Raw genomic sequence first — 12,383 nt, 5'->3', positions numbered from 1 at the left:
CTGACCTTATCCCACCATGTATCAGTAATACAAATGATGTTCCAAGCTTCTAAACCAAGCAGTTATCTCCTGCATATAAAGTTTATAATGTTAAGGCGGAAGGTGGCACCCTGTATGGAGCGGAACTTTGGGGTTCTGCAGATTTGTTGTCTTTGGGGGAAAGCTGAAAACATCTTTTTGAGGTCCTTGGCTGGCCTTCCTAAAAGCATGCTGCGTTGGGACCTGAGGGTCAAATCCATTATCCACATGGCCCAAATAAGAATGCTGAGATCAACACCTGCCCTGGTAGCTTACAAGGAAGCCCTCAATGAAGGGGTAGAGCTGGATAAGAATGTAAAAATTGGATAGTTACGATTTGTCAGGGACACCTTACTTGAAATTGGCCTGGGAAACTATTCCTATGACCCTGGCCGTCCCTTGAATCTCACCAAGAACACGATCAAAGAAGCCTTCTGGGCGCATAAATGGGCCCTTGAGGTGAAAAGTAGTAGATGTGGCCCTTTGACCATGGCCACCTTTGATTTAAAACTTCAAAGCAGCTAAGAGTCCATTTTTGATTACATAACGGTTCCATTAGCTCGGTCACTTTACGTAAAATTTAGGCACGGCACCCTTCCACTCAATGACTTCTGTGCACACTTGAAACCTGATAAAAACATGGTTTGCCCTGCAGGCCAGCACAGTAAGGAGAAGTTATTGCACTTTTTTTTTCTCTTGCCCAGGGTATACTAAAACTAGGTTACGATGAATCTTGCCAATTTGAAGGCAGTCGGCGGTGATAGTGCATGGTGGCCCTGAGGATTTTGAGAGCTTAGACTAAGGAGCACATTGTTTGTGCAGGTGCCAAATTCCTTCATTGGTGCTGGGTTATTAGATCTGATGCATTAAGACACTCGCCTGGTACCATTTAAAGGTTAAGAGCAGCCCTTGTTGTGGCTGCCTATTATCGTATGCTCTACTGTTCAGAACTGGGTTGATGGTTTTATGAGTTTTAAGTCATTGTATAAAGTATAATGAAGTTTTATCAGCAACTGGGTAACATCCTGATTTTATTTTTGTAACTTTTTAATAGAACGTTCTTCTGTATGTACCAGGTAGATTTTAACCATCTATAACATTTTATTGATGTTTGTTTGGAATATATTTTGTATGTGCTTTTGTTGTGTGTGTGAACTTTGATGGCAAATACACTGAAAAAAGGATTTTTAGAAAAAATCTTTGACTGGGACCAACTTGGGCCGTGTATCTGACCATTGCAGTCAGTCTAAAATCACACGTAGGCCCTGGTCTACTGCAACCATAGTCTATCATTGGCATTTGACGCTATTCAATGCTATTTTTACTTTAAAACTAAAAATTCATATCTCCTGTTTCGCTTATTGAATTTGTCATTTTGGTATTGTTTCATTCATTACATTTCTCTCTGTTTCTAGTTTGGCGTGGGCTATCTTCCTTGGCGTTTTGAATTCATTATTCTTTTGGTACTACATAAATACTTTACACATTGCCCTAACGTAGAGCCCTCCTGACACACCCTGACCACCATCGGCTAAATACCAATTCCAGGCCTTCCTTCCACTGGCCTGTCTAACCCTTTCTTGAGGAAAATCACCCTCAGTTAGGCTGCTCTTGGGGAGCCATTAGGTGCTCTGGAGCAAACTGTGTCCAAGTGTCAAACCGTAAAGCATACAGTCCTATTTCTTGTGTATTCAGTAAGTATTAATCGGGTTAACTTTTACTATGGCAAGAAATTATGTTACTGGCATTGCACTTTAAGTTGAAGCCCCCCATGACTGCCTTATCATTTAGAAAGCCAAAAGTTTAAAAGTTCTGCATCTTTGATCTCAGAAGACAAAAGTGTGCCTATCTTTTATCGCTTTAAGTTTTGCTGGTTTTGGAAGGATAATTTGGGCACTCATATCTTGCAAAGGTTTTACTCAGAGTCAGGGCTTTAAGTGTGCTGGGTCCTGCTGGTGCTGAGCACCAGCAGTTCTAAAAAGCAGGTGCTGAGACTGGTCCGTATCAGGCTCTCTATTTTTGCCCTCACCCTTCCATTGAAAGAAAATCTTAACTCTGCAGCAGTATCAGCCATCAGTGCCATTAATGTAGCTTCAAAGAGGCTTGCTATAGTTCTTTCATAGTCTCATCATTTGAGAACTGAAGCATGTTCCATATTGTATATGATGAAGCTATTGTTGTTGCTTATTTGTCTTATGAAACTAACAACCACTGACAAAGCCATTAGTCCTGGCTTATTGTAGGTGTTATGTTATTTGTTGTATTATACTTATCTATATATATATATATATATATATATATATATATATATATATATATATATTATACTTATCTATATATATATATATATATATATTTTTTTTTTTTTTTTTTTTTTTTTACTTATCTATATTTAGGTGCAATGACAAAAAGAAGCAGCAACGTACCAGTTGGGCAGCACATTATGCTAAGCACAGATTTTTAGCATATGTGTTTTTAAGCCATGCCCTTAATTGCATCAGCCACACCCCTTTCAGAGACCCCCTGCTTTTTCATCTCACTTAAAGCCCGGCTCACAGCTGCCACTTTCTTTCCACAGTGGCACAGCACAAATCCGGTTGCACAATAAAGAATAACTTTCCAACAAAACTGGCATGCTAGGGTGAGCTTTGTAGTATAACTGCCCCGGCAGCAAAAAGCTACCCAAATAAACAAAGAAAGGTCTTGGTTTCACATTAGGGTATTTGTCTTGTTTCAGACTAGGCAGCATGAGCAGAAATCAATTAAATCTATCTAGATCCATCTAGTTTGTTTCCATCCAGTCTAAAAAAATGTTTTTTTAAAAGATCAATAATGAATTGTCTGATATCTGTGCCAGCCCCTCCCTCTCTGACCCCTGGTATCCTTAAAGTATTGCAACATTGTCTGTTTTCAAGGTCCTCAAGCTTCTATTGCACATCATCCAGTATTTTGTTTACTGCCCCTCAAGAAGAACTGAGATTTGAGCCACTACAGTCTCAGCTTACCCATGGTACATCTTTATGCTTCCTTTAATCTGTCAGACATTAAGGGGCAGATTTTCACAGTTATCACAACAAAGCCCTGGAGTTTCCACGTTGCATGCCTAAAAGGCTGATTCTCAGAGTTTTATCTCAGTGTGTCAACATTAATTTATATACAGAATTGAGGGTTGGTTTCCACAGCCTTAGCTGAAATTTGTATATTCTGTTTACCAAGCTTTCTATGAATTTGCTTCTTTCCAGACAATGAAGTAAAATATGAGGTTTAATTAAAAGTCAGATCTCTTTCTTCATCATAACTTTCTGAATTATTCCCAGTACCGTGTAGCTCTTGCTAAACGATTTGAGCCAGAATTTTGTTTTGATCTCAGCTCAGAGACATCCAGGGCCTTTTAATTGTCAGCATCAACTCTTCTGCTGACGAACCTAATAAAGAATACAAACTCTTCTGGGTTATCAGTTGCTGATGTTGTGACTGTACAAAAAGCACTTCAGGATTCAAACACATGCTTATTAAGTATATATCTGTTCTAGAGCTGGTTGTTTGACTTAAGGATTCTTCTGTGTAGGGCATACTAACAAGACTGGTGAAATGAATCATTCAAAGCCACTGAAGAGCCATGCACTTGCTGATTCTGAATTATATTTTTACTGTACATTGCTAAATCAGTTCTCGTCAAAAGACATCTTGATTTAAAGATAACCCCTTTATTATACTGGCCTGCACCCACAGTTACTAAAGTATTTTGGTTGCCTTGGTAATAACGGGGTTGTAAGACTGTGTGCTTTACCAGACATTTGTACAGCATTACCAAAAAAAATATGTGAGCCGATCTTTCAAACATTCTAAATTCTCTGCTGCAGTAGATAGACCTACCTCGGCCAGCCTACGCTAAATATGGGCAAGACTACAGGCGCAATCTTCTCTACCATCAGCACTTTAGGCAAATTGCAAATTTAAGTCTGTGCCCTCCCTTACATTAGCATCAACTTCAACATCATGGGACACATCAGAGTCTGACCCCTCAGAGCCAGAAGTGCTTTTCAGTTCACCTGGGACAGGTGGGTTCAGAGGAACGGTGGCAGGATGCTGCAGTGTGTGGGGCAGGCAATTTGGCAGGAGTTACAGAAGGAAAAAGGGGTCTGTAGTCATTGGCACCAGTTGACCTGTTCTCCCCACTGACTCCAGCAATGGTTCCTACTTGAGTCTCACTACTTGCTGTCAGTGGCAACATTAGCCCTTTTTCAAAGTGCCAAAGTCTTGCAGTGTGGCTCCGAGAAGCTCCGTCGGGGTTTTCAAGGGCATAGATTCACTGCAATGTGATGGTTTTGCTTATGCCTAGGGTGCCATTGAAGCCATGAATTGCAGTCTGTGCCGATGAGTCACGTGTGCTTCTCACTTTGTTTCAACTGTGTTCTGAACAGCTTTGTGATATGATGAGACGTAATGGGTGAGAAGACCTTATAACAAATGAATTGGGTCACATTCAGACTTTTTTCAGTAGGCTGATGATTCTCAACTTCAATTGCTCTTAAAACTCCAGCAACAAAAAGTGTGTTGGACTTCTGGTATTGATGACGACTAAAGAGAGGCAAGAGTGCTCGCCATCTGCACTCTAGTGGGATGCCATCTTCCCCAACTCTAGCCGGGCACTCAACGATTTCAGATATGATTAGTTAGAAAATCTGCCCACATAAAAGTGAGACCTTCAAACAAGCAAAGTAGATCACTATAACTACTTTTTAAATTTAGCATTGTTTACAAAATCAAAGAGAGCAACATAAATGTCTAAGAACAGTGTAGTTCTTTAAGCTAAATCACCAAACAAGTGCCTTAACAAGGGGTTGAAATGTTGGCTCTGTGTCACAAAGTGCTTGGTAAAAGCCCCCTAAGGAGATTGTTACATCCCCTTCACCCTCATAATCTTACCACTGTGATCTAACAACTTCTGCAGTGTTTATTTCCTCAGGCGTAGAATTCTGGCTTAGTGTCTGCAAGGGCGTAGTCTTCACATACTTCTACCATCATAGACAAATGTTTAAAACCAAGTTCAATGGACATTGTTCATTTGTGTTATACCTCAGCACAAGCAGTCATTCTCACTATGCTCTCAGGTTAGCTGTGCCTTTTGTCAGTCGAAAGGCCACTACATTTACCTCCCCTCTGATTACGTTCAGTGTTACAGAGGAGCAATATAGGAATGTAATTGTTCATCTTTTTCAAGCATAAATTGGCTAGAGTGTTTTCAATCTCACCCTATGTAATGTATGATGGACTAGTTATCCATAAGCTTCCATGTGCTTCTTTGCAGGGGTTAGTGAAAGATCTCTAAATCTACAGATATTGGGGCATGGTCAAAAAGTGAAAAAATTGCCTATCTTGGAGTCTCTGTTTGATAATAGCCCAGTATTTATTAAGATGTTTTCTAGAATGCAAGCTATAATCAGAGACATGTTAAGCCCTGCATAACTCAGTTAGGCCTATGGACTCAAAGGCTAACGAAGCAGCCCCACCCTCCAAACTACAGAGAGGAGCAATGCCCGATACCACCCATAATTGTGTTTAGGTCTCCACCAATTACAATTGCTCCCTGTCCAAAGGCTAGAATTTTGCAGCTAGTTTTTGAGAAACTGTATAGAGCATAAAGATTTGCTGTAGTGAATGTACTTCTTGGAGGGTGTGCACTCAAGGTGCTCCAGCATCAAGAAAACTACTTCACCAGCTGGCTTGTTTAAAATGACAAACAGTTCTAACAGGATCCTGTCTCTCTGTGCATGAAGCATCAGGCAATCTTGCTGATTTGGACTTCTCTGTACTCTGAGGAAACTGTTAAACTGGCTCCTGGCCCCACTCTGAAGAGTTGTTGCACAGGGACTTATCAACTCACATCTGGATTATAGAAACTCCCTCTACCTAGTCAGTCCCAAATATGTGACAAACGGACTGCAGGTAATTAAAAACGCCGCCGTGCGGATTCTCTACAGAATCCCCAATCATATGTGAGCAGTACCAGCATTAGCAGCCCTGCATTGACTCCCAATCCAGAAGAGAATCCAGTTTAAATCTCTCTGTCTGGTCAACCGTGCCATTAACAAAATATGTTTCCTACTCATTCAACGTCTGGTGACTCCTTATTCGCCATGAAGAACGCTACACTCTGAGGGTTGTAACCTACTACTAGTCCCAAGGGTTAAGAAAGCAAGATGCGGAGGAAGTTCCTTCACATTTCTGGCACCTTAACTCTGGAATGCTCTCCCAACCACATCAGACTGGACAAATCAAAAATCAGCTTCAGAAACAGCTGAAAACATACATATTCTAATCCCTAGAGAGGTAAGCAGGATAGTCAGCGGAGGGATATCATCAGCATTGGGAGGCCCATTGGGTAGCCATGTTTATATAAACCCGATGAATAGAATAGATTATTTTATTACTAGACAAGTGGCTATCATTATGGATCTATAGTTTTATAGTTCTGCCCCCTGCAAAATTTTAAAGAACACAATTACATCTAAAACAACCACCAAAAGCTCCAATAGTTTATATTTACATATACATATCCCAGACGTCCCAGACAGACTCCACTCTTTTATTGGTTGCTCTGCACAAGATAAGTACACTTTACAGAAGCGATAATAATGAAACTATAATGATTTTATGATATTGTGTTGAGATTATCCAATTTATGGAGACCGTATTCAAAAAGGTATTGAGATGGGTCATTTTAGGGTTTTGATTACTTTGTTTTGAAATGTAGGATAGAGTATATTTTTCTGGTACAATCCTTGTTCTTGGTAGGCTATATTTTGATTGGGGTTGGTACGATATACACGTTTTTTTTGTTTTAACAGTTATTTCTAGTTTTTCTCTTTGTTTCTGACTTGGGCCATTGGTCTAGGTATCTGAAACTGGTCGCGCCAGGAGTTCCACAAGCCAGTTGTTGATCACATAACATTCACCGTTGAATCCAAGCATCCTAATGGTTCAGATTCTGTGGATTTGTGAAGCAATGTTTGCAAAAGATGGTCAGGAGATATGGGTGCCATTGTGGATTGGCCATCCGGTAGCTGCCTTTAATAGCAGCATGTCCACGGTTAAAGTATTTGTTGCCATGGCAGCATAACTATTAATAGCTGTTTTTAGGCCGGATAGGGTTTGTGAGGAGGCTTTGTCAGGTAGTACCATTTTATTTCCTTTCTGAGGTAGAAATATTGGAATTTCAAGGCAAAGGAAGAGTCTGTAGTGTTCCTTAAATATATGTCTGAACAAATTGCTTGATGTGTGTTGGGGCCTTTATCCCGTATATAGATATGTAAGTACACACATATATAAGTACACACACACAGACACAAAAAACAAAGGTTAAAAAGACGTTATAGTAAAGTGAAAAGTTAAAACATACAATTTGAAACAAACATAACCACTGAAATTCACCAGTTATAGCTATGTTAAGTAACTATAACTTGTGCCTAAAGTAACTATAACTCCTGCCCCCTCCATACACAGTGTTGCTTTCAATCAAGTAATTTTAGATATTGCAGTGTTGATATCAGTGGTATCATAAAACGTCATTAGTGAGGTAATATGTGAGGTAAATAGTAGTGCATGGAGAGGGTGTGAGTTATAGTTACTTTAGGGCACGAGTTATAGCTACAGGTAGCTAGTGAACTCTGTTTTTTTTCAATTTAAAACTACGTGTTTTAACTGACATTTTCACCTAACTATATCATCCTTTTACCCTTTGGGTTTCTCAGCCACTTGCTTTTTGTATTTTAAAGTAAGATATATTTACAACTTCTAATTTTACAACCCCTAACTATATGCCACTTTAAACTTTGTTTCTTTTTCAGTGACTGACTTTATATTTGTTTCACAAAAAGTAAGTTCATTGCTGCGTGCAACCCATGCTGAAACTCTCTGCTGTTCATGGCCTTTGGCCATGGGCGGTTTGGCGCAGGGCCTAGCCCAACCCCTCACTGCACACAGCAATGGACATCTTACTGTAGGCGCTTGTACTCTTCACAGTGCATAGCCTTTGGCCGTCATCGGTATGGAGTTGCCAAACACTCCACTGGCACCAACCTTCTACTGTGCACAGCCATTGGCCATGCATGGCGTGAAGTTGGGCGCAGAGCCATGCGCACAGGCCCTAAAATCGCCTGTAGGTGGCATCTGCCCAGTCCCCATGAGACACTCAACCTGCCACTACACACAGCCAACTCCCAGCTGCGCACAGCCTTTAGCTGTATGCAGCATGAGGTTGGGTTGGGTGCAGGATTGCCCAGCGCTCACAGGTGTGCACAGCTGACTATGTGTTGTAACAATATAAAGTGAATCAGATTTACTGACTTGTCAAAGGATAACACCAAAATATAAAAAGTAGGCTTATTGGCTCTATCAAGGGGCCAGCTTATTAACATATATAAAGCAGATCTATAGTTTTTGTCAAATGGGCAACTGGGTTCTTCAGAAAAAGGGCTTTTAGCAGAGTGTTGTGTCCCTGTAGCTTAACAGGAAGTCAGCCATCTGACCCTTGAAGTTCACTTAATTGTCCTGGGTACAAGTGGGAGCAGTTCCAGCCCTTCAGGTCTCCTCGCTGGTCTCAACAGCAGGGCAGGTATAGCCCTTCTTCTGTCTTCCACAGGCCCTGCACTGTGCTGAAGATGGTGCTAATGGGGGCCTGGCATTAGTCTGTTGATGGGGGGGTTGGTCACTCCTGGCCCCTCCCTAACCGCTAGAGAAAAAGTTCTCAGGGGTAACCCTGCCCAACTTAGCAGCAGTTCCTGTGTGCCTTACTGCAAACAATCCCACTGTGCCCTTCTCAACCTAAATCCAACATTTTACAACATTTCTTATTGGGTGCAGAGCTCCTGTTCCTACCTCGCAGTTGTGGCCAGGGAAATGAGCAACCCCTCCTCAGTGGTCCCTCACGACTGGTTCTGGGAGCATCTCCTCTCCCACAGGGTTTGGTGCCTTGCAGACTAGGGGGGACAGAAGAGGAGGCAGGCCCAGCTGTTAGCTACATCTGTCTGTTGCAGGGTAGGTCTCTTTGAAGTTAAATAGCTTCCTGGACACATGGTCATCATGTCGACGGTACAGAACAAGGAGCCGCTGAATAGGATGTGCTGCTGCGGAGAAGAACAAAGCGGGAGCTGCCTCAAAATTAGGCCAACAAGTGATACTGTTTGGGTGGATCAATGAACAGCTAGGTCCAGGTCTCCTCTTGGAGCACTTTTTGGGCAAACATTTTCTAGCTCCCATGTTTTGGATTTCTAGCTGGGCACCTTTAACACCACTTACAAGGATCCTGGACTGGCTAGGTACCACTTAGAGGGTCAGCGCTCACTCAGACAGTGTCCAGGTGTGGGTTCAAGATGTTTGGAGATTTTTCTGCCCCTGAGGCTCTGATCAGAAGGCCAGCCAACTAACCCTTGCAGTCATTCTGGAAGTCCTGGGTACAAGTAGAAGAGCAGGGGTCAAGCAGTAGGGCAGACCTCTGGGAGCTCACAGACTTCAGGCAGGAGGGCAATCCTTCTTGAAGCGGCAAAGCAGTCCTTCTGAAGTACACAGAAGGCCAAGGAGCAGCCAGTCATCTGAGAAACCTGCAGGTCCAAGAGTCAACTAAAGAGTCAGTTTCAGAGTCCTATTTGAAGTGGGAGAAACTTCTGCAGGCTTCTCCTCAAATACAAGCTGGAATTTCCTACATCTCTACTGTGATCCTGGTTTGTCTGCATGCACAATAGGTTATTGTGAAGTTCTTTGTGTGAGAGCACGTCACAGCCTATGAAAGTGCAAGTCGGGCTATGCACAGCTTCCCCCCCCCGCCTGATAAAGACCATCTAGGCACACTTAGCCCCTCTATTTGTGTATTGAGGAATACACAAAGGCCAACTACACCTTGTCATGTGTTTCAGGGACAGGCTGCAGGTACCAAATGGTTAGTGCAAGGACAGACCAACTTTCTAAAGGTGGTATATTCAGAATTGTGACTTCAAATCCAAATTTACCATGAGGGAAGATTTGGAATTAAAATTCCTCAGACACCAAACATGACTTTTCTACCTTCTCCCAATCAAATGTTAGCACTAATTAAATGTAGTAAGGTAACCCAATGTTATCCTATGGGAGAGATAGGCTGTGCAGTAGTGAAAAATGCATTTGTGAATTTTTCACTACTAGAACATGTAAAACGTAAAAGTAAATGTCCAACATTTTAATTACAGTGTACCCTACTCTGTGGGCTATCTAGGTCCTACTTTAGAAGTGACTTATATGTAATACAATGTGATTTCAAGGCTAGACAAAGGGGTTATTTTACCAAATCAAAAAGGCTTTTAAAAACTGCAATACAGGCTGCAGCGGCACAACTAGGACATATTTTAAGGGGGTACTTAAATGGGTGACACAATAAGGGCTGTAGGCCCACTAATAGCATTTAAGTTACCAGTCCTGGGGTATATGGTACCCCACTTTACTACCACATTAGTAAAGACTTGTTACCAAATTACATATGCCAATCAGGTATAAGCCAAGCTCATCATATTTTAGGGAGTAAGCACTTTAACACTAGTACTCAGTGGTATAATGCACAGACTCCTAGGGCCAACAAAAATGAATACAGAAAAATAGGAGGAGTGATGGCCAAAGGTTTGAGGGAAGACCACCCTACGTCTGACAGCTCTAACCATCACCACACGTAAATGCAAATTGATCTTGACTTGATTCATCAGAGCAATAGAAAAGAAAGTATTTGCAAATCAGTAGCTACATGACATTCTCTCATTTATTTGCTCAGATTTTTAACTATATTTTAAATAGCAAGCACAGTAGTTCTCAATGGAGGACGGTACTCTAATTAACTGACTAGATTTTTTTGTGTCATTCTCTAGAACCCAGCTGTTATTTTCAGGGGCAAACTTGGGTGTCGAATGGGATAGAGATGGGTCTCTGGAGACCTGCCTTCAGTAATTTTGGGATGATTTTATCTGGGGTTTTTTTGTGTGTCCCTGGTATTGTTTTACTGATGAACGCTCTGGTAGGGTGGTATGTGTAGCTGACTCTGTGAGAAGATAGCATATTATTACTAAAGCATACTGTGGTAGTGCACAGGTAACACATTTTCCATTGAAATGGCCAATAAATGTTCACAGACGTGCAGTTTTACTGAGAGCTGTGCAGTGCATAAACAATTATTTGCAACCATCAGTTTCAGAAAATATTAATCATTTGTGCATCACCGAGCAAAGTGTCTTGAGTTGATCATATTAAAGTATTTTGTTTCTGTCACACTTCAGAATTACCTGCTTAATTTGTGCATTCCTGATTGCTGATATAGTTTGAAATATTTGTACACTTCATTGTATAGGTAAATGCATTTTTGTAAAACAAAATTGACATCCTGAAGCTTTTGCTTTGACACTTCGTGTACCCCAAGATTGTCATGTAGTTCACTTTACAAAATCTTCACACTTTGCACTCTTAGGAAAAAAGTAAACATCAAACTCCATGTTACAAAATAAGGAGTAATTTATCAGGAAACATAGCCTTATATATAAAATGTAAATGTATCTTTATTGTTCATTCACCTTCTGTATTCAAGTATGGTTATTCTGTGGGTGTTGCAACACCTCCACACCCTTACTGCCAGCGCCTATGGCTTATTTACTTTCTTTTCTGCCTGCTCAGTATTTTAGCTTATTGGAATCGGGTGTGGTGCTTTGTATGATTTATGTTTTGACTTTCCTGTCATTTGTTTTTTCATCGGGTTTCCAGACCCAGATTTTGCTATGGAGACAGTATTCTTGGTTACTGCTTCATTTTGTCCTAAGGTTCTACCTCTGCACTAACAAAATTAGTTAATCTTGCTGTACCTGTTTCCCCAGGGCTATCACCAAGGTTTGAGATTTCATGCCTGGACCTGTTTGCCACAGAGAGCAATTCCTTTCCCATTTCTGCTCATTGTTTTCTCGTCTCCTATTGTTCAATGTAATGTGTAGTGAACCCCGAGAGCTTGGGCAACGGATGCAGTCAACCCCCTGGGCTGGGAGTGGGGGGCGGCCCTGCTTCCCTCCCCATTCAGTTGGTTCCCAGGGTTTTTCCATGGTACCCTCTTCTCCTTCAGTTATCTGTATATCCCCCCCCTTTAGGTTTTTTGTCTACATCACTCCCCCTTTAATTGACCGATTCTATTGCTGGACCCCCTACAATGCCTCAGTCTGGGGGTTTGGCTGCGGAGTGAGTGACTCTGTTGGCACAGGTGTATTCAGCAGTGGAATCCATTCAGTTATGTCGTAGATCCTCAACTCGCAAATATTATGACCGGCATATGGGTCACTTTGCACGATGGTGTCACACTAAGGGATTTA

This window comes from Pleurodeles waltl, chromosome 9 (genome assembly GCF_031143425.1).
Source record: "Pleurodeles waltl isolate 20211129_DDA chromosome 9, aPleWal1.hap1.20221129, whole genome shotgun sequence".
NCBI lineage: Eukaryota > Metazoa > Chordata > Amphibia > Caudata > Salamandridae > Pleurodeles > Pleurodeles waltl.
Note: the sequence above shows the minus strand (reverse complement) of the source record.